This window comes from Rosa rugosa, chromosome 3 (assembly GCF_958449725.1).
Source record: "Rosa rugosa chromosome 3, drRosRugo1.1, whole genome shotgun sequence".
Taxonomy (NCBI): domain Eukaryota; kingdom Viridiplantae; phylum Streptophyta; class Magnoliopsida; order Rosales; family Rosaceae; genus Rosa; species Rosa rugosa.
The window spans coordinates 22,284,524-22,308,016 of NC_084822.1; the positions used below are offsets into that span (position 1 = coordinate 22,284,524).

General features: G+C 39.9%; 2 long non-coding RNA genes and 1 pseudogene across 2 annotated transcripts; all 3 read right to left on the reverse strand.

The window, feature by feature from the left end:
• Positions 1-813: 813 nt before the first annotated feature.
• Positions 814-5,342, reverse strand: LOC133737435 (putative glucose-6-phosphate 1-epimerase; annotated as a pseudogene).
• Positions 5,343-13,035: 7,693 nt separating this feature from the next.
• LOC133739163 (uncharacterized) lies at positions 13,036-16,884 on the reverse strand. The gene is made up of 5 exons (XR_009860468.1): positions 15,157-16,884; positions 15,004-15,028; positions 14,883-14,933; positions 13,868-13,950; positions 13,036-13,181 (listed from the first exon to the last, which is right to left on the reverse strand). It is a non-coding gene; the product is annotated as an uncharacterized LOC133739163 (long non-coding RNA).
• Positions 16,885-19,952: 3,068 nt separating this feature from the next.
• On the reverse strand, positions 19,953-22,747 carry LOC133739164 (uncharacterized). The gene is made up of 5 exons (XR_009860469.1): positions 22,196-22,747; positions 22,043-22,067; positions 21,922-21,972; positions 20,907-20,989; positions 19,953-20,220 (listed from the first exon to the last, which is right to left on the reverse strand). It is a non-coding gene; the product is annotated as an uncharacterized LOC133739164 (long non-coding RNA).
• Between the last annotated feature and the right edge of the window lie 746 nt (positions 22,748-23,493).

The following is a 23,493-nucleotide window of genomic DNA, read 5'->3' on the forward strand; positions in this document are numbered from 1 at the left end:
GCTTTACAAGTTAGTTATTTGCCGGGATCTTCCTCGATCTATTTCACGTACCAATTACTCTAGTGTTGTTGCAAGCCTCCTCTAACGGAAAGTCAGAAATCTTCAGGTCTTTCTTCAACATTAAAGCTAGAGTAGTTGATTTGAAGAATGCTAAATCCATAGTTCCATACTTACCTCGAAATATATGTCTGAATTTCCATTCGTTATCATGAAGATCCCTTGCAATTAGTTCCTGCATAGGGGGCTGCTGCGAGTAATCCTGAAGGAACACAAAAAATGAATGAATGAGACCCAAGTTCATGGGAAGAGCAGTTTAAACACTACAGAGCTGTATGTGTGACGCCCCTGCTTCCTGGCTTGGTTCACCTGAATATGAGATATGAAGAGCACCTTTCACCTAGAGGATGCGTTGCAAAAGCATATATGTAAGTGTACATAGGAGAATTTGTAGTAACTAAATGGAATGCTACTGGAACTATGCTTGCTAGGCCAAAGCCAATGCTTAGAATAAACTGCCATACTTCTGAACTCAATTGAAAACTAGAAGAAAAGAAGAAAAAAGAAATAAGGAATATGTTTTATTTGTTTTGACTTATGCAATACATTCTACATAGAAACAAATATGTAATGAACCTTGACATCCGGATTAATATGATTCAATTCATATGCATAAGTCTAAGTTACATGCACTACAAATAGAATTCCAAGTTACATGCATAGGTCTCAAATGACAAACAGGACATGCTCATAACAGTATATGTGTCTCTAGGTTGATGAAAGAATAGCTAATAGTATAGTTGTCACAACTCCCAATCATATAAATGCATCAATAGAACATAAGTATTTCATGACAGATCTGAATGAACAAACATGTATATTCAAAAAGTAAAAGTGTAAACATTAATTGATCTGTAGAAACGATCATGATAAAGGAGGTATATATTCACCTCTCTTTGATGAGCAACTCCAAATTGGACAGAGAGCAGACATGAACCACAAAGGAAAAAAAGAATAAGTCATATCCTTTAAAGATGTGATCTTTCCATACAAACAAATACCAATTGGAAAAGCCAGCCCCAATTGCGCATTGCTTACAATTAGGTCTCTAGCCTCAATTACAGTCTGAATGAAAATGGTTTGCTGTCTGTATTTTTAATAACAAGTTCGGTGGAAAGACTCTTTGTTTGCAAAGTGATTTGCAATCGGGGAGATACATACGAAGTTAGAAATTTGTTTTCCAATCTACATTGTCCATAACAAAAAAGTAGACAACAAATTACAATTACGAAGTTACTATTTTATGCATGCAGTCTTTACACCAAGAGGGAAATGAATTACCACCTGAACTAGACGAGCATCATTTTCATATAGGAATATGAAAACTGACCTTGTACAAAGCTTGAAAACTGAAATCCCAAACTGCAAGACTGTAAGGACCATCTTTCAGACAGGATCTCCTTGCACATTTTCAGAAGCAACGATCGACCAATCTAGATTTCTTGCAAATCCATGCTATTAATTGAACAAAATCTCCAAAACTTAGAACAATATCAAAAGATAGAATAATTCAGTTACAATATCATGCAGTAAAAGAAAGAACTAGATCTCCATAAGGGTATCCTTGTTGGCAGGACAAGAATCTTTTCTTTTTTTGTTCTTTTTTTTTTTTCATTTAAAATGAAAGGAAAAATAAAAGAATCTAAAAGTTTCTTTTAAGTTGGGCTGCATAGGGATGGGTCCAAACTGTGGGAAACAATGTGGAACTCCTCCACTATCCGAAGAGAGATATAGTTAGTATCTGACGAAACCCAACAGGTACCTTTAATTAGATTCAAGCTCATTGCCACTCAAGACTCAAAATTGAAACCAAAAAGAACCCAAATTATTTCTAAAAATTCAAAACCAAGTAGAAAAGAAAAGGCACACACAAATCTGAAACAACCTGATCAGTTTCTTCCCATCAAACACAGCATCAGGTCTCACAAAAAGGAGGTCTTTCCCATTTGGGACTTTCCACGGTGTAATGCAACCATCGAAAAGATACACATCTGCCTCACTGCAACCCAACAAATTCAATTACTATCAGAATAAAAATCTCAACTTTTCGTTTCCGTATGCAAGTTCAGCTACACATTCAGTAACCCATTAGAACAAAAATCTCAACTTTTCATTTCCATATGCAAATTTAGCTACAAATTCAATGACCCATTAGAATAAAAAAAGTCAAAGTTTCATCAGCCTTATCTAAATTCATCTCAAACCCGCAAATCAGTACAACGTACCTGCCACGAAGACTTGCCACTTCCAGTAGCCATGACAATCAAACAGTCCCTTTCTGCTATAAGTTTCTCAATCACTTTCTTTTGGTATGTTATGAAACAAAAGAATAAATGATAATTGGTGAATCTAATAAATGATAATTCGCCAGTTATGTCATGAAACAAAACTAATAAATGATAATTGGTGAATCTTCACAATCCGAACAACTATCAAGACTAGATATTAAATCTCGTCGGAGACTTACCATTGAATCGAACAATATGCTGGTTGCTGGTTACAGCCTTGCTCGTTGTGTTCCGTGTTCGGGACTCGGGAGTGCTCCAAGTCTCCAACCCCGAGTTCGGCGGTGGCCGGTGGGGCTTGAAAGGCTGGAGGCGGAGCTCGGAGACCGGAGATGGGTTGCTGGTTACAGCCTTGCAGGTTGCTGCATTCTGTGAAATGGACCGGAGATGGGTTAGATCGAAAATAGAGAGAGAGAGAGAGAGAAAGAAGAGAAAATTTCAGAAAACCCAAACATAGATTTCATATACCCAAACATCCAATCAATAAACCCAAACATAGATTTCATATACCCAATGTCCCAATCAATAAGAAGAGAAAATTTCAGAAAACCCAATAGAAAAAACGAGGAACTGAATCTCAGGCATCAAATATAGAGTCATGGAGGCTGAAGATTGAGAGGGAGGAGCACTATTGGAGAGGAGTCAGAGCCTTAGATTCTGAATAACCATAAACCATCCCAAATCAAAATGAACCATAAACCATCCCCAAATCCATAAACCAGAATAAAACCCAATTCTATTTCAATCACCCCATCTCTAAATCGTTACCAATTCGATATCCCAAAGAAACCCTAAAACCCCAAATCAATATCCCAAGGAAGCACTAAAACCCAACACAAATCAAGGTCGAAACCCTAAGACGAAGAATAAGACTTACCGTGAAATCGAAGAACTCCACCAACAGTACTGTCTTCTTGACCTAGATCGGGGAGAGGTTGATGAGACTCTTCTGTGTAGAAAACCTAGATCAGGGAGAGAATAACCATAATTGGGAAAGGGAAAGAATGTCTCTGATTAGGGGAGAAGAACCAAAATGGGGAGCTGAAGTTGCTCGGGGTCTAGCTCAGGGAGAGGGAAAGAAGGTTTCTGTTTTTTTGACTAAGTGTTGAGAAAACTCGGGGTATAGGCATCTAGTTCATATTAAGTTTTAGTTCAACCAAATTTTTTTTTTTGTCCAGATAAGGGTAAATAATTTTTCCATTTACTCAGACAACAAAATCTGTTGTCTGAATTTTCTAAATTATAATAAACTTGAAAAAAGTTGAATTGGTGTTGATTTTGATACCATTTAGACGACATAAATAGTTAAATCTGTTGTCTGAAGACGTTCAAAAAAATCAGACAACAGAAAAAACGTCTTCTATCGTCTGAGGGGTATGGTATGAAGCATTTTTTGACATAGTGTCTACTAGTTATGTACAACAACTCGAGGGATTTAATTTTCGCGGTTAATTTTTTAAAACACTTAACTGTTAAGTTTATCAATAAAATTTAATCAAGTCAACGTTAAATAGAAAATTCAAATTTTTTTTTTTCCATTTTATTTTTATGTCACTAATATCGTCAAAATGAAACCAGAATGGTAACCAACAAATTTGAACGAACTAATTAAATTGAAACAAAAAAAGTTAAAAAACAAAAAATAAAAAGACAACAAGAAATAAAAAAAAAAAAAAAAAAAGGTAAGGGAATGAGAGGTGGTTTGATCCCCGGTTGCCACCATCAATTCCTTGTGCCTTAGCCACCGCACCACGTTTGTGGTTTTATTATTCTTGTCTTCAGTTTTGTAGTAAAGAAATTTAAACTGGTTTCTTCTTACTTTCTTAGGAGTTGATTCTCCTTCGACCTCTTTCTGGAGATTTCACAATATTAATCCTTCACGGTTCACCCATACGATTCGATTCAACATTTAATTCCTAAACCCATAGATTCTTAATCAAACACAAGCTTGACCCTCAACTTCTTGGTTCGAGTGGTTCTTGATTCTGGTGACGAGGCATTAGCCGTACGAGTAGTCGCGCGTGCCTTCGTCGAAGGCCTTGACGATGACACCATTGCAGCCGGAGCAGTAACCTTGGAGGAGGATGGGGAGGACGTTCGACTGGGCTGGCCGGAGCGACGGCGACCGGGAGATGGCGGACCGCGAGGGACATGGATATGTTGCGGATCTGGAATTTCCGATCAACAACCTTCCATTTGCTCCGAGTTCACTCTTTCAACCTCAAATGAGACTTGAGACTTCCTTCAAATGAGTTTTGTCGGTCTGTTTCTGCACCATTTTTGATAGGCATGTGCGAAGGAGGTCGTCGCAGTTAAATTGTTTTACCCACTACACGTTGTCAGTCTTATACGGAAATTTTACCCTTCCGTTAACACCCGTCAAGGGCGCACGCTACCCAGGGCGTATTCCAGAATTTTCCATATATTCTTCCTATAAACAAAGTATATCTAGAGCTAGACTATCTAAGGCCCAAATTGGCACAGCTTAGGTGCGGTGGGCCGGTGGGGCTTAGGCGGGGATTTATATTATTTTAATTGTACTATGCAACATATAGATAAGTGAAATTTAAATAAAAAACTATAGTTAGTAGCAATGTTTTAAAATGCTAAGGCGTGACTCAAGACGTTTTCACAAAGGTGTAAGCCTTAAAAACAAAATACATACATAAAACATTAATAGAATAGGGAAAAAATAAAATTATCATTATCAATTGAATAATCTTAGGTCAATTTATCCCTATCCCTTATTTTGAAGGTCTGATTGATGAGTCCTAATTGATTTATCCACAACTTGATCCCTATCCTTTTTTCTTTTTTTTTGAGAGAAATAGTCAACTGATATTGAAGTTCAGCAAAATTACACATAATGACCCGCTCACTAGAGCTATCAGATAGAGTCATTACCAAAGTTATTCGACCATCCACTGTTTCTCCTACCTTGGGCCTTATGGCCTCCTCATGCACTGCCACTGAGGAAGATGAACTCACCGCCACCTCCATCTCCTTTGGTTCCCCAGTCTTCTTAGGAAACCTCTTCTTTTTGGGCTTTGCATCCCTAGCCCAGGCTTTGCTACATTTCTGCTACCTTTGGGCCGGCCCCGCTTCTTTGGGGATAAATAGATCACCCCATTAGTATTTGGAAGATCGAAGCCCGGTTCAAAGGTCAATGGGCCTGAATAGAGGTGGCAAACAGGCCGCTAAGCACGAGCACGGCACAGACCCGACACGTTAGAATAACGGGTCGGGTTGGGCCTAGGAATATTGGCCCATTGGCCCGGCCCGGTCCGAGCCGGTAATGGGCCCGGCACGGCCCGAGCACGACATATTGTGGGTCGGCCCATTACAAACACAAAATTTCATTTTGTTTTTAAAAATATTAAAAAACCACAATGATGAGATTTGAATATTAGACCTCTTTATTTAAAATCTCATGACAATTCCAAATTTTTCTAAATATTAAATATATGTTTATTAATAAAGACTAATATCATAATAATACAACTGTAAAATGAAGGAAAAATAATATGATACTGTTGTAGAGAAACTGAAATTGAGAGGAATTTGCTGTGTATTCTCATTGATAATAGGGGCCTCTTTATATAGAGGATTACAATACATAGAATCTCAATCATACAAGGAAAGTAATCGTACATTGAATAGGAATCTAGATCCTTCTATTTTAACCCTATTACCACTAGGTCAAGTAACCTAGAGTTTGGGCCAGACACATAATCGGGATTTCCTTGAACACTCCCCCTTGTGTCGTCCAAACGTGGTGCTTCTCTCGTTGCCTCATTAAAAACCTTGCCGAGTAACAAAAACCCAGTGGGACAAAAATAACCTCGGTCGAAGCGGAAAAAGAGCACAACACACCCTTCACGTTTCGAGACCATACATGTAGACATCTCCCCCTGATGTCTGCATCTCCCCCTGATGACTACGGTCATGGGAGTTCGGATAACCTCCGTAAACGATGCTACCAACATGTTTCTCGAAAGTGGAATTTAGGCAATGACTTGGTGAGCAAGCCTGCCACACTGTCCTCAGATTGAACCTAGTTCACTTTGATCTTGAGGAGAGTCTGTTGTTGCTGATTATCCTTGGTGTTGTCGCTTTTGATGTAGCCTTGCTTCATTTGTTCAAAACAAGCAGCATTATCCTAAATGCTCGTAGGCTCATCTGTGGTAGACTTCAAACCACAATTGTTCGAACATGCGTAATTATGGATCCAATCCATATACATTCACGAACCTCTTCGTGAAGAGGCAATGATCTCTGCATTGTTCGAAGATATAGCGACTAGGGTCTATTTCTGTAGACCTCCAAGATATCACGATCTTTACCCATGGTGAACACTTAACCATTTTGGGAATGACCTTTGTGTGGGTCAGAGAGATACCCAGCATCAGCTAAACCTTCCAAAACACATGTCGTTTTGGGATGGGGATAGTGGACGCAGGTGAGTGTTGGCGGCGTTCCTGGTGTGTGATGGGTCCGAATCCATCATCTCTCTGTAGGGATAGAACAAGCCCATATCAATCGTACATCTCAAGTACTGAAAGATATCTTTTACACCAATCTAATGGCGTCGCGTTGGCGCAGAGCTATATCTTAGCTAACAAGTTCATGGTAAATGAGATGTCCGGTCTTGTGCATTGAGCTATGTACAATAATGCGCCTATTGTACTTAACTAGGGCATTTCTGCCCCTAGCGCATCTTCGTCATCATCCTTCGAACGAAGAGGATCCTTTTCAGGATCAAGACTACGGACGATCATGGGGGTGCTTGAAGGTTTGACCTTGTCAAAATGCCTAAGCATCTATCAACACGATGCTCAAGTTCCAAACCGAGACATAATCGTGTTCTCCCATAATCCTTCATCTCAAAATCGGATTTTAAGTGTTCAGCGGTTTCCCTTAACTCTTTAAGGGATTCTAATGAAGATCATGTCCAACATGAACCGCGATAGAATCCGAAACTTGTTATGGAAACGCGTGGGCATATCCCTTCCCAATCAAGTAGTCATCTTAGTGAGCGTTTCAACCTCTTTGTAAAACGCGCTCCGTGGTCTAGAGCCACTTGACTTGGGTAAATGAAGTTCACCATGAACTTTCATTTATATTCCGTATCTAGATCCCCATAAAGATACGTAGTGACCACATTTGTAAGTTGCATGTTCAGTTATTCGGAAACTACCAAACTGATAGGGTAGTGGAGTGCAATGACATCCATTACGAGAGAATATGACTCATCGTAGTCGATTCCAGGGCGTTTTGTGAGAAGCCTTGCGCCATAAGGCGAGATTCCCATCTCTTTTTCTCATCACGCTTTCTAACGAAGACCCAGTAGTCAATAGGTGTTTATGTTAGGAGGTGTTGGCATCACTAGCTCGAAAACCTTCCTCTTCGTTAGAGAATCCATCTTAACCTGGATCGCATCTTTTCCATTTAGGCCAAATTTCTCTGCGTTGGCATTCATTCATCAACGGAGCGTGGTTCGATATCATCAGACTCAACAAACTCATGCGCAACGAAATGCGTGACTACATCATCAATTATGATGGAGTTTTTATCCCACGTCTCATGTATACTAGTGTAAGTTTCATAGAGCTCTATATTCTCAGGAATAGGTTCTGACGTTGAGGCGTCCCCCAACGATAACCATAACCCGGAAGATACTCATGAGACGGATTTTGAGTGTCGATGATCAAAGGATTGGAGTGTGCCAAAGTATCCTTCGAAACCCACGGGCCTCCCATGCATCCTAGCTGGGGCCATGGCCTGTAACGCCAGAGTGCCACATTCTTTGGCGTTGGCGCCATGCCTACCTCCGTGTAGGGTGGCGCTACGTCCTCTCGTAGGGACGTCCTTCCTTGCAGGCATGTTTGCAGCATATTTGTGTGATCTCGTCACTTTAACAGGGATCGAGATGAGACATAGTGGGGACAGACTACGACAATTCCTGTCGTTCCTGTTGAACATTCGTGTTCGTATCTCCCCCTAACGACGGGAAGACTGTCTCATCAAAGTGACATCCGCAAATCTAGCGGTAAGGAGATCGCCTAGCAAGGGCATTAAGTGGCGGACGATAGTTGGAGTCTCAAATCCAACGTAGTTGCCCATTCGTCTATGAGGACCTATCATAGTGAGCTGTGGCAGCGCAATTGGCACATAAATGGCTCACTCAAATGTGCGTAAGTACAAAATACTTGTACCCAGTCACTAGCTGTAACGCAGAGAGACATTGAGTGGCGGTAGGTCGTAGACGAATTAGCATGGCTGCATGCGATATTGCATCATCCCAGGCGGATATAAGAAAATTGGTGCGCATTACCAATGTCCGGACTACCATCGTAGTCGTTTCCGCGAGACCATGTGGGTGTGTTCATGGGAATATAATGTCCAACATTAGTCCCAATGCAATAACCATCGAAAGTCTTCGATGTAAACTCTCTAGCATCGTCAAGTCCAATTGACAGGATAGGATGATCCGGGGAGTGAGCCCGTTGTTGTATAATATGTGCTAGGAGTGCACCATAAGCAGCATTACAGGTGGACAATGGCACAACACGGGACCAGCGTGTTGGCATATCAACCAACATCATGAGATATTTAAACGTCCGCAAGTTGGTGGAATCAGTCCACAGAATCCCTACGGATTCTATGTAAGAACATAATGAGTATTTTCATATCCTTTGCATAGGACGGTCTCAGTCCTAATTTCCCTAAGGAACGGGCTTTGTAAAAAGAGCGAGAGGCTTTAGAAGCAACCAATGAGAATTTTGGTTGGGCATGAGCGTCTGAAACGCTATTTTGAAGCAAGTTGGTGATTGCATCATCAACTGGGGCGCCATCACCATGATGGACGCCATCCATGGCGTCATGGATAGGGACTACGCCAGCCCTAAGCTGGTGGTGGACGGAGGCAGTGCCCTAGGCAGCAGCGTCGGTCACACTTAGTCCAGGAATCAACTTTTGATTCATGCTTCATTTCGCTCGAGAGAAAAGATGTCCATGTGAAGTCTTTCGTAGACGGATCATCATATCATGACTAGGATGACCTATCCTGTCGTGACAAAGCCAATATGTGTCTAAATCTAAGAGATCTTCTCTCATAACTTTTATTGGATTAATAGCTCGAATAGTGACATAGAGTCCACTAGAGGGACACATAAACTTTTCTAAGATGCGCCTTTGTTCGCAATCATTAGAGGTATTGCAAAGGAACTCATTTCCGTTCTCTACATGCGTTTTCGCATGGAATCCGTTGGCTATTTATAGGTGCGATTGTCCCTAGGAGCGTAGAGAGTTTCTGTGACAGTAATTAAGGTGCCATTTGGCAAGTGGAACTTGGGCTATTCCATGTCCTTGAATTAATACTGATGGCCCAGCCATCGTAGTCACAAAAGTCATATGCTCAGAATCAAAATGGAGTCATAATGAAAAGAACTCGAAATTTTATTCATAAGCCAACGGAGTTACATCATTGTCTCTTTGACCAAAGAAAATCTAATCCAAAATGCTAGCTAATGCAAAACAATGGTAGTCGTTTGACTTGTTTCGGTAACTCCAAAATAAATATGACCAGGTGAGTAGAGAGATGTCGGTGGAGCAAAGCTCGCTTAAGTACCACTTATCTCAAAACCTTCCTAGACATCACACTCATTTTGGATGAGCCTCTGTGAAGAAAAGCTAAACCAATAGCATTTACTACATAGTGTGGCAATTGCCTATTACATCTCTTGGAAAATAAAGACTTAAACAGAATTGGTGATCTATTGATCCCAACCAAATTTGTAGTCTTCAACCCTTCACTCTAGATCATCTTCTTGATCTTCTTGTTCTACAGAGTGAGCTTCTCTTGCTTCACAAATATGCTTTGTAGGCGGTGACAAGTTCTTCACGAGCTCTACAAGTGTGTGCCTAATAATCAGACACTCCACATTGAGAACATACATCTCTTTGCTCAAACTACATTGATTGAGGCACTTTGAAAACGTCATTTAGATGGCTCTTAGTGTTGGTGGCGCCACCAACATGGCCAGAGGCATTGCCTCCCTCTCTCTTTCCACATTTACCTCTTCGGTTCCGTGTTCGCCTATTTTGGCGGTTACCTTCCCAAGTAGAGCGATTATATGGACCAGAACGTCCAGAAGTATCCCTAAGATTAGGGTTTCGCTTGGCGCCTTCTCTTAGGGGCGCGACTATAATTGGATTCCGGAATATGCTCTATTTCCACGGATCTCGAATTATAGTTCTTCACAAGGATGTTGTCATGCTTTTCAGCGACATTCATAGCTCCAATGAGCTCATGAAACCTTGTGATCCGTCCTGCAGCAATATCGATTCGATAGTTCTTAGCAACCATCAATGCAGAGACGGGGAAGGTAGAGAGAGTCTTCTCAATCAACATCGCATTTGTGATCTCTTTATCACAGAATTCCATTAAGGATTTAATGCGAAGTGCTTCCGAGTTGTAGTCAAGAACTGACTTGAAATCACAGAAGCGGAGGCTATGCCATCTCACTTCTAGGTCAGGAAGCATGGAGTCACGGACGTTGCCAAATCTTTCTTCGAGTGAGACCCACAGCCTTCTGGGGTCTTATTCATTCATACACTCGTACTGGAGCGAATCATTCATATGACGAGTCATTAGGATGATGGCTTTCGCCTTATTTGCCTCTAAGGCTGCTCTATTTGCTTCCAAAGCTTGAGCTTGCTCAACAGTTAGCACGTCCTGGCTAGGCTCGAGAATCGTATCTAGGATTCCATCGGCCTTGAGATGCTGGCGGACATCACGAACCCACCTGTGATATTCAGAGCCAGTTGTTCCCAATGGAGCAAAGTCCAATTTGTTCAGGTTATTCATCCTGAAAGAGAACAAGAAAAAGGGTTAGTTTCGGAGCGTAAAAGGCTACCACGAAAACATATAAAATTTCTGAGCGTAGTCGCTTCCAAGAAATTAGGAATTTCCGAGCTTAGTTGCTTCCAAGAAATTCGATTCCAAGAGGGGTTGGATTAGATCGAAACAATGATGTGTTTGTGGTCGATCATAACTTCTCAACAAACTCTAAGTTTGGAGGACTCTACAAGCTCTAAGCTTGGAGTGAGCACGAACCCCCACAGTTCGGCTTAATTAAGTCTCCCCTATGATGAAGAAAGGGGGGGTAGAAGAAGGGAGTTTGCAAGTCCCCGAAAAAGAAGAGAAATTGAATTAAAAAACTCTAAAAAAACGGGAATGTTTAGTAAAAAATACCTCGAAATAGGTCGCCGGAAATTTGACCGGAAAAAGTCGACGGAAAAGTGCCCGGAAAAGTCACCGGAAAATGGCTGGAAAAGTCGCCGGCGGTCGTCGGAAAAGTTGACCGGAGGTGGTTGACCAGTGGGCTGGACAGTTGACTTCTTCTGGCCGTTGACTTTCTGGGCTGGTCTCCCTTTTTTTTTTTTTTTCTTTCTGCAGTGGGCCACACAACCTTGGGCCTGCCCTTATCCTTCTCTGGGCTGGGCTGCGTCAGAGTCTGGGGCCCGCCTCTCTCTTCTTCTTTCTGGGCCACGCCTCTCTTTTTTCTTGACTTGGGCCGGACTGATGCTGGGCTGGGAATAAGGCAGTGATCTGGGAGTCACCGCGGTTCAGGTATGTGCAGCGCTTCTGCAGGCCGGTCCGGCTACTTCCCGGCCGGTTCTGGCGGTGGTTTTTTCGGGGAAGGATTATGGCCTCAGGATTCCGCTGCTGGCCAAATATAACGGTGGAAGGTTGATACGCGCAAAAGCATCGCCAATTTAAACCCTGAAAATGTCGAGCGTTAGTATAGAGTAAGCAGGGATCGTTCTAAACCGGGGATTGAGGGTGCTAACATGTGAGAAACAAATTAAAAGAAAGGATATACAAATTTACGAAATCAAAGATACAATATACAAGTTTTTATGAAAATATTACAAGTTTACAAATACAAGCATGCTTAAAATTAGAAACAACAAAGAGTTAGAGAGAACACATACATATATCACACGAAATTAGAGAGAAAAGGATTATGAGAGAACAACAAAAATATACAAGTATATATAGACAATTTGAAAAGAAGAGAGAATACAAGTTAGAAAAGGTTTTGGAATCCTACTCCTATTTATACACAATTTACAAATCCATAACACATAGGGAATCTATATACAACAAGGATACATATTATTGACCAAGTCAAACAAGAAATCCTAAGTCAAAACTAACTCTAACTACTTTCCCTAAAAAACACCAAAGCATCCCTAAAATTTAGGAACACCTAAAAAACACAAAACAAAATCCTAAAAACCACTAAATTAATTCCTAGAAAACACCAACACATATTTACTATTCACGGAGACACTATTTGTAGTGACCCGAGAGGGGGGTCCCACAGCGCCGCGACTCCGAGCCAATGAGGAATCGACATGTCACGAATGGCATCTCGATAGCTCATCAACCCGAAACCGCAAGGCCTTTTGAGTTTAGGCTGTTGGTTTACAAAACACTTTCTTGGACAAATCATTCTAGCAACCTAACAACACATTTTCAAAAGCGGAATTCGAAATGGGCTAAGAGTTTTGGGCTTGGGCTCCGAGCCCAATTTGGAAAATAAAACTGATCTCTAAGTAACGACAAGTAAGGGAGACGCGCCCCAGGGTTACGGGTCTCCCGGAATTTTTGTAAACGAGTAGGAAATAAATAAAAAGTAAATAAACAAGCTACTACAAAATCCGATTAAGGACCAAAACCTTCTTTTGATAAAACTAAAGAGAAATGCGCCAAGCCGTGCCATGTGCCTCCCCTGTACGCTTCCCGACCACATGCTCGAAACCTGCACACTATAGTAGGGGTGAGCTTTCGTCCTCGCATGCCCGGTAGGGGCCGACCCAACCATGCTAGGTTTGAAAAATAATATACTTGAAAATATTTACTACATAATATTGTGCACGTTTATCGAAAAATGCTTTAAGAAAAGTGGCAACCACAAACATTTGTTTCTTTTATAAAGCATATGCAGTATGCTTCACACAATTTGGAGCTCCGAGATACTTACCTGCCGGCTAAAGTAAAATAAATCAGTGACCGATCTGGTTCGTCCTGAGTAAGAGAACCAGCCAACTACTTTGTAGTCCTTGTGACTACAAGTAGCGAAAGTGTCCATTTCCTGGCTCTGAGTCTCCTATGACTGGTTCACTGTCTGTACTTACCTTTCCCCGACAAACATAGGAGCACAGCCCCCTCCGGAGGTTCACGGTTATCGACACCGTGGGATCCCTAGGAATCAACGCGTCTAGGTCCCATTCACTTTCAGGTCACAAGTACACACATACAAGGGTACAGTATCTCAACATGCAAGTCTAGCCTCGGTTTTCACAATTAGCAATTATCAGTTCTGAAAACACATGTATCACGAGGCATCGACTAATGAACAACCAAAAACGTACTTGCAGGCAACATACTATCTTAGTATAGCATTCCACATACACTGAAAAGCCTCTAACAAGGAAGGGACAGCTCACCCTACCTGGAAATGGAGTGCTTGCCCACATTCGGGTTCGTTCCCGACTTTCGATCCTTTATCCAAATCCAAGTGCACCCGCTCGGGTCCTTTATAATAAAATTATATCCGATAAGTAATTAATTCATAACTCACTTTAAAATTCACCAAATAACCAAGATCGATAATTATCAAAAACCATTCCCGAACAACTCACTTAGAATAGTAAGCCCATTTGGGATATGGTGATCATACCCCAACCAATAGTATAGTTCGGGTTAAATATACTGTCTACTGTTCCTTTTTATTTCAATGAGGCCATTAATTATTTATTCCGACTTTTACCAATTTGGGAAACTCACTTCTTTCTTAAAAAGGAAAGCGTCCTTATCGCTCCGCTAAACTATCGTCAATCCGAGCGACCAAAGTCGAGTCGATTCCTCACGTTTTACGAGGTCGGTCAACCATGGTCAACTCTCGGTGTTGACTTTTGACCTTTGACTTTGACTTCTGACTTTTGACCAAATATTCCTTTATTTACCATTATCCTTATTTATTAAAAATAAATAAGTGAATAATTATAAATAAGGTTTTACTTTCACTTTTACCAATTTACTTCTCCTTTTTCACCTTTTCACTTTTACCTTGACTTTTACCTCCACACTTTCACTTTTACCTCCTTTTTACCGAATTTACCTTTACTTTCACCTTCTTCACTTTTTTACCACTTTACCAAGGTAAAAACTCATTTAATCCAATTTTTACCATTTTCTTTATTTTCCCTTTTCTTCCAAGAACAAATCCATTTCTTTTCTTCTTCCTTTTCTTTTTCCTTTGGCCAAAACTACACAACTATAATTACCAAATCTTCAACAACAAAATTCCAACACTAAGAAAATTATGCTAATAAAATCCTACTAATTTATCCATCCTCAAATCTCTAATTTCACAATTTTTCCAACAACAACCATAGCTCAACATAAACCAAATCAATCAAATAAATTCCAAAAATTCTAGGGTTTGTCCAAAACCCATTCCTTACCCTTTCTCCTTCAAAAATCACGTCATATACCTTCTCCTTGGCCTTCTTCACCTACAAATCCGTCCATAATCAACATCTCAACCAAAAACTCGAAAACAAGGTTGCATGGATAGATCCTTACCAAAAATCCTTGCCAAACCCGTAGCCTAGCTTGATGGTTCAAGGAGAAATCGGGTTCATGCAAACAAAATCACAAACCCAAATTAAAATCTCGGATTTAGGAAGAAATAGGTATAGATCGAAGGATTAGAGGCTAGATTAGGATGGAAAATACCTTGATTTGAGCTTGGAAAGAAGAAATCACAAAAGCCCCAATTTTAGCTTCGGGTTCTAGGGTTTTTGGGGGATTAAATGGCTAAATTTCATGATTTTGGTTGGAGAAATGGAAAGAGGGAAGGAAGAGGAGAAAATCTGGAAATTTTGGTTGAAATCCGTATTCCGGCGACGGCGGCGGCCGGCGGCGGTGCGGCAGCGACGGCGGCGGCGGCGATTTCCGGCAACCGGGTAGAGAGAGAGGCTCTCGGTAGAGAGAGAAAGCTGATGGAGAAAATGAGGGAAGTGGCTAGGGTTTGTGAGGGATGTGTTCCTTAAATACCTCTCCCAAATTTAATTGTGAAAAGTCGAATCTGCCCCTCCTTTTGGGCCAAGTGGGCTTGGGCTGCTCCAACTTTCTTTTTCTCTTAATTTCCTCAAGCCCAATCCGAAAATTACATCTCCAAACATCCTTATTTCTCCGACACTTCACCGAATCCTTTCGGGAAAATTTTCCGGGCTTGTCCTAAGCCTCAATACTTTAAAAATACTTTTCTAGACCCAAATTGGATTTTTTTTCTAATTTCTTAATCCTTTTAATGGCCTCATAATTTTAATCTAATCTCGAATACATTCGTACATTACGAATACGTAATTTCATACGTTATGCGACAAATTAAAATAACAAGAAAAAAATACGAAGTTAAAATGTTCTCCTTTCAAATTTGCTTCGGCGATCTTTTTGCTGCAATGAACTTTAGTACCTTCCAGGCCCAAATGAAAGGACTTTGGCCCAAACTTAAATTGTCGGCCCAGTAGGTGGTCTCGACACCAAAACAATTTCCAAAATCGATTTCTTCACTTAAATCACCTTGCGAAAATCTTATTGGCGAAAAATTACATTCTAAAAATTAAACAAAATTTTCGGGGGCTCACACTCTACCCCCCTTAAAATAAATTTCGTCCTCGAAATTTACCCAATGTATGAATGAGAGAGGTTACTTCTTTTCACCTCGGGCTCGAGTTTGCACAAGACATTGTTTTACCTTCCTCTGATACTTTTTGAACCTTTACCATTCACATGGTACATCTTATTCCACTTATGGGGACGACCTCATCAAACTCTATAACCATTTGTTTTTCGCAAATTGCACTTTTCCTCTATCACATTGTGTGTGTATGTGCAAACATTTGATTTCATTGTCTCATCCAACTCCTCTGAGCTCAATGCCATATACAAAGACATTATAATTTTAGCCTTTCCGAATAATTCAAAGAGTCTTATAACAAATCGGGGACTAACACTTAGTCACCCACTAATCTCAATAACCACATACTGCAAAGCAGTGGCAAATCCACTCGTCGACCTCATTTCCACAACTAAATGACCAACATTTTAGTGTAAGAATCCTCAAGCATTACTTGTAAACAATTCGCGTGGAATGCCCCGTCACACATTATCTTACACAACACAATGACATTCGTAAAACTTTCACAATTCGTGCTTCCATTAATTTCATATCCCCATTCCGGAGCTATCTTTATCAATTCAGTAAGTGTTCCTATCATACGTTCCATAGGATACACTTTATTCCGTGAATCATGCTTCTTTTCGATTAGCAACTTGCTAAATAGTAACTTTGTTGCAACCATGCAATAATAGCTTACTTTTCAAAATCACTGAAAACAAATTGATGTCTACGCTCAATTCCCATTTAACGAGAGTATAAAATTACTCGGGAATTTGAGCCTTAAATATAAGTTGCAACCAAGGAGAGAAACCGAGCTTTCTCCATTGGTCAACCTAAATAAGTTTCGTAAAGCGTCACTACGAATGACACGTCAACGATGTCATCACTGTCGTCCGCCTCGTAGTTATCAACGATCTTGGTTGTCATACCTCATGCACACTTATACGTAGCTTAGCGGATACTGTTTACTCCATGAACAAACAATTGTGGCAGCTTGTACATATGACGTCGAAACCAAGCAAACGATTCAGTAAATTCGATGTCACATTGTGAAATCGCAACACCTAAGTACCTACAACACGTCATGAGACACCAATCAATAGGTCGCTTGGCATTGACCAAACAAACCGTCCAATGCTCAAGGCATCAAGTTGCAACAATACTTTTCGCTAAGTTTCAACGAAATTCGAGGATCACCAATCGAAGTTGACTCCTCGAGATTTGTAAAGTTCGTAGCATTTCCATTAACGGTCTCGACCTTGAACTATCATTTTCATCATACGAACTCGTTTGATGTCAATACTCAGAAACCAAGTCATAAGCGCTCCTTCAATTTTTGGTCAAGCCAAAACAGTTGAATCGGTTACAAGCACTTTATTTTCTTGTGTCCTCGTCCGACAACAAGAAAAAGTAATTTCTATATATTTTCCTCTAAAGTAGTCCTTTACTTTCAAAGTGGGTGTCCTGAGTAAATTCGAAGGTGAACTAACATTCTTCCAACCACCAGTTTTACATAGAAAGGATAACCAAGGATAAAAGAAAACCACAACAAGATTAACATTTCAAGTTTCCAAGAAGTTGGAAAATAATTTCGAATGAGTTGACGACTAAAATTTTGGATATGCAATTTCAACCAAATCCCTAGATCCAAATCTAGAAATGTTGACTGAGACCGTCGTCAAAATGTCAGAACTTTAAAAGTAGTAGAGGTCGGATAAAACTACATTTTGAGTAGTTGTAGAGACAAAATAGTAAAATTCTCGGAATTTCAATTTTTTTTTTTTTTGCTTAAAAACAGATTAGGGAAATTTTCAACTTTTGTACTTTTCGAACAAGATTTGTTGACAAGAACCTTTTGGTAGGTAAGGAAATAATTTCAAAGACTTTTCACTGGAACAGGAAAATAGTTTGAGTTTGTTTTCAAATTCTAGGCTACAATTTTTTTTTTTTTTTTTTTTTTTTTTTTTTTTTTTTTGAAGAACCCAAAATGTTCGAGCTTTGTAAAACAAAACATCTTAGTAAGGAAAACTTGATTGTTTAAGGTGTAGTCTCTTGACTTATGAGGAAAACATTTTGAGTAATGCAAGAGACGAAAATCAACTTTTGTACTAAGAGGCAAGAATGTAAAATAGTTAATGTAAACTCCTGGTGTGGAAGAAGTGTTACGAATACTTTGTCTCAAAAGTGAACGCATGGGGTAAATGCATAATTTGTCCCCTCGATTCTCGAGCTCGTACTCGTACTCGTCTTTTACCTTGTCATGATAGCGAAGCCACAACATGTACTTCTACATGGCACACTGATCGCCTTTCTCCACATCCTTGGAGAATGAGGCCTTAATTCAACTTTCGAATTTTCAAATACTCCTTGACGTCACCATTTCAGCTTCATTCTAACCACGTAATCAAAGTTGCCTTTCAGGAGTGTGCCACCAACTTTTCTACTTTCTGAAATTCGTGGCGTTATTGACTTCAAAGCAATCAAAGACTCCTTGAAGTAAAGAAAACTGGCTGCTAAAGTTATAACCTTTAAAGATCCTTTCTTGACCACTCTTAGAAACGTTGCTAGTGATCCTACTAAATACCAGTACAAGGTCGTGACCTTGTGGTCTCAAAGCATACTAACATTTCCAAGTACGTTGCTGGTTCCGCAATCATTTATTTTCCCAACAATTTCTCTGATTAGGAAACACAATTTCTCAACTCCCTGCGGACCAATGGCAACCCAAGAATAGTTTCTACGGCTCTACTAGTCGTTCCTCAATTTCTTCAGTTTCCCAACAAAATAATATTGTCAACACAACAACACAATATTAGATTCTCCCGAAGCAACAAAGCTTCATATCGTTCCACAATTTAGCAACAAGATTGGGGAGATGCCAAGCTCAAGCAATAATCAATTTCATGTTTGTGTTGCCATTACAAGTTTCCCCATCAGTCCACTACTTGGGAAACACTTGAGTGGTGTCTACCTTACTCGAAAATCACACCTTCTTTCGTAGAGCATCGATGGGGAACCGCTGCAGTCGGGCCATCACTCGGAAGAAAGAAGAGGAAATTGAGCGAAAATACGAACACCACTGATCCAAATGACTATATAGGGGTCATTATCTCACTTTTTACTCAAGTTTTCACTTTGCTCCACACAACACTCTATATTTTTCAATACGTGCAACAATATATGTAGTACAACAACTTTAATCCATCAATAAAATTTACTTTATAACACTAGCATGGGGGTACACAAATATTCCCTTCAACTTCATTTCTAACCTACTTTTCCGAGTATCAACTCACCCAATATAACCTCGTTAACTCCTTAATGCTCAATCCCCTAATAATTTACCCAACACTTTATCCAATTTTCATACTTACTACCTTTGGAGCGTTTGTGGTCGAGCGGCATCATGACGGCATTGGCAATTTTAAAATTTATACCAAAATTTAAAGCAACACAAGGAAACAAACAAAATTACACTTTTTTTTTTTTTTTTTTTTTACCAACATACTTTAAAATGTCCAAGAAATTCGAGCGTTTTGCCCAACCAAATTCGACACTTGAAAAAATATGAGAATGGTTGCTAGTTTTGCAAAAACGATTTCGAAAGTATTTCGGAACCTAGAGCTCTGATACCACTTTACTGTAGTGACCCGAGAGGGGGGTCCCACAGCGCCGCGACTCCGAGCCAATGAGGAATCGACATGTCACGAATGGCATCTCGATAGCTCATCAACCCGAAACCGCAAGGCCTTTTGAGTTTAGGCTGTTGGTTTACAAAACACTTTCTTGGACAAATCATTCTAGCAACCTAACAACACATTTTCAAAAGCGGAATTCGAAATGGGCTAAGAGTTTTGGGCTTGGGCTCCGAGCCCAATTTGGAAAATAAAACTGATCTCTAAGTAACGACAAGTAAGGGAGACGCGCCCCAGGGTTACGGGTCTCCCGGAATTTTTGTAAACGAGTAGGAAATAAATAAAAAGTAAATAAACAAGCTACTACAAAATCCGATTAAGGACCAAAACCTTCTTTTGATAAAACTAAAGAGAAATGCGCCAAGCCGTGCCATGTGCCTCCCCTGTACGCTTCCCGACCACATGCTCGAAACCTGCACACTATAGTAGGGGTGAGCTTTCGTCCTCGCATGCCCGGTAGGGGCCGACCCAACCATGCTAGGTTTGAAAAATAATATACTTGAAAATATTTACTACATAATATTGTGCACGTTTATCGAAAAATGCTTTAAGAAAAGTGGCAACCACAAACATTTGTTTCTTTTATAAAGCATATGCAGTATGCTTCACACAATTTGGAGCTCCGAGATACTTACCTGCCGGCTAAAGTAAAATAAATCAGTGACCGATCTGGTTCGTCCTGAGTAAGAGAACCAGCCAACTACTTTGTAGTCCTTGTGACTACAAGTAGCGAAAGTGTCCATTTCCTGGCTCTGAGTCTCCTATGACTGGTTCACTGTCTGTACTTACCTTTCCCCGACAAACATAGGAGCACAGCCCCCTCCGGAGGTTCACGGTTATCGACACCGTGGGATCCCTAGGAATCAACGCGTCTAGGTCCCATTCACTTTCAGGTCACAAGTACACACATACAAGGGTACAGTATCTCAACATGCAAGTCTAGCCTCGGTTTTCACAATTAGCAATTATCAGTTCTGAAAACACATGTATCACGAGGCATCGACTAATGAACAACCAAAAACGTACTTGCAGGCAACATACTATCTTAGTATAGCATTCCACATACACTGAAAAGCCTCTAACAAGGAAGGGACAGCTCACCCTACCTGGAAATGGAGTGCTTGCCCACATTCGGGTTCGTTCCCGACTTTCGATCCTTTATCCAAATCCAAGTGCACCCGCTCGGGTCCTTTATAATAAAATTATATCCGATAAATAATTAATTCATAACTCACTTTAAAATTCACCAAATAACCAAGATCGATAATTATCAAAAACCATTCCCGAACAACTCACTTAGAATAGTAAGCCCATTTGGGATATGGTGATCATACCCCAACCAATAGTATAGTTCGGGTTAAATATACTGTCTACTGTTCCTTTTTATTTCAATGAGGCCATTAATTATTTATTCCGACTTTTACCAATTTGGGAAACTCACTTCTTTCTTAAAAAGGAAAGCGTCCTTATCGCTCCGCTAAACTATCGTCAATCCGAGCGACCAAAGTCGAGTCGATTCCTCACGTTTTACGAGGTCGGTCAACCATGGTCAACTCTCGGTGTTGACTTTTGACCTTTGACTTTGACTTCTGACTTTTGACCAAATATTCCTTTATTTACCATTATCCTTATTTATTAAAAATAAATAAGTGAATAATTATAAATAAGGTTTTACTTTCACTTTTACCAATTTACTTCTCCTTTTTCACCTTTTCACTTTTACCTTGACTTTTACCTCCACACTTTCACTTTTACCTCCTTTTTACCGAATTTACCTTTACTTTCACCTTCTTCACTTTTTTACCACTTTACCAAGGTAAAAACTCATTTAATCCAATTTTTACCATTTTCTTTATTTTCCCTTTTCTTCCAAGAACAAATCCATTTCTTTTCTTCTTCCTTTTCTTTTTCCTTTGGCCAAAACTACACAACTATAATTACCAAATCTTCAACAACAAAATTCCAACACTAAGAAAATTATGCTAATAAAATCCTACTAATTTATCCATCCTCAAATCTCTAATTTCACAATTTTTCCAACAACAACCATAGCTCAACATAAACCAAATCAATCAAATAAATTCCAAAAATTCTAGGGTTTGTCCAAAACCCATTCCTTACCCTTTCTCCTTCAAAAATCACGTCATATACCTTCTCCTTGGCCTTCTTCACCTACAAATCCGTCCATAATCAACATCTCAACCAAAAACTCGAAAACAAGGTTGCATGGATAGATCCTTACCAAAAATCCTTGCCAAACCCGTAGCCTAGCTTGATGGTTCAAGGAGAAATCGGGTTCATGCAAACAAAATCACAAACCCAAATTAAAATCTCGGATTTAGGAAGAAATAGGTATAGATCGAAGGATTAGAGGCTAGATTAGGATGGAAAATACCTTGATTTGAGCTTGGAAAGAAGAAATCACAAAAGCCCCAATTTTAGCTTCGGGTTCTAGGGTTTTTGGGGGATTAAATGGCTAAATTTCATGATTTTGGTTGGAGAAATGGAAAGAGGGAAGGAAGAGGAGAAAATCTGGAAATTTTGGTTGAAATCCGTATTCCGGCGACGGCGGCGGCCGGCGGCGGTGCGGCAGCGACGGCGGCGGCGGCGATTTCCGGCAACCGGGTAGAGAGAGAGGCTCTCGGTAGAGAGAGAAAGCTGATGGAGAAAATGAGGGAAGTGGCTAGGGTTTGTGAGGGATGTGTTCCTTAAATACCTCTCCCAAATTTAATTGTGAAAAGTCGAATCTGCCCCTCCTTTTGGGCCAAGTGGGCTTGGGCTGCTCCAACTTTCTTTTTCTCTTAATTTCCTCAAGCCCAATCCGAAAATTACATCTCCAAACATCCTTATTTCTCCGACACTTCACCGAATCCTTTCGGGAAAATTTTCCGGGCTTGTCCTAAGCCTCAATACTTTAAAAATACTTTTCTAGACCCAAATTGGATTTTTTTTCTAATTTCTTAATCCTTTTAATGGCCTCATAATTTTAATCTAATCTCGAATACATTCGTACATTACGAATACGTAATTTCATACGTTATGCGACAAATTAAAATAACAAGAAAAAATACGAAGTTAAAATGTTCTCCTTTCAAATTTGCTTCGGCGATCTTTTTGCTGCAATGAACTTTAGTACCTTCCAGGCCCAAATGAAAGGACTTTGGCCCAAACTTAAATTGTCGGCCCAGTAGGTGGTCTCGACACCAAAACAATTTCCAAAATCGATTTCTTCACTTAAATCACCTTGCGAAAATCTTATTGGCGAAAAATTACATTCTAAAAATTAAACAAAATTTTCGGGGGCTCACACTATTCACGAATTTAAAAACATTTTTTATTTTATTTATTATTTATATTAACATGCTACCTAAAAACTCTAAGTTAATTTTAATTATTTACAAATATACAAAAACACATAACATAAAAGATAGGGGGGTTTTTGAAGATTGAAGTATAAATTTTCGAAAACAAATAAAAAGATTAAAATCGTTTCTATACAAAGGTGGGAAAAGAAGAATTTTTGGAAAACAATTTATCAAGAACAATTCAAGATCAATCCATTCATGCATCCCTTAATCTTGTTAATTACCATGGAACGATATCAACCAAGAAACAAAGTTACAAGCGCTCAATGTCCCTTATATGACTTCCCTTTACACAGTTGATCAAGCAACGCACTTAATCCAACATATT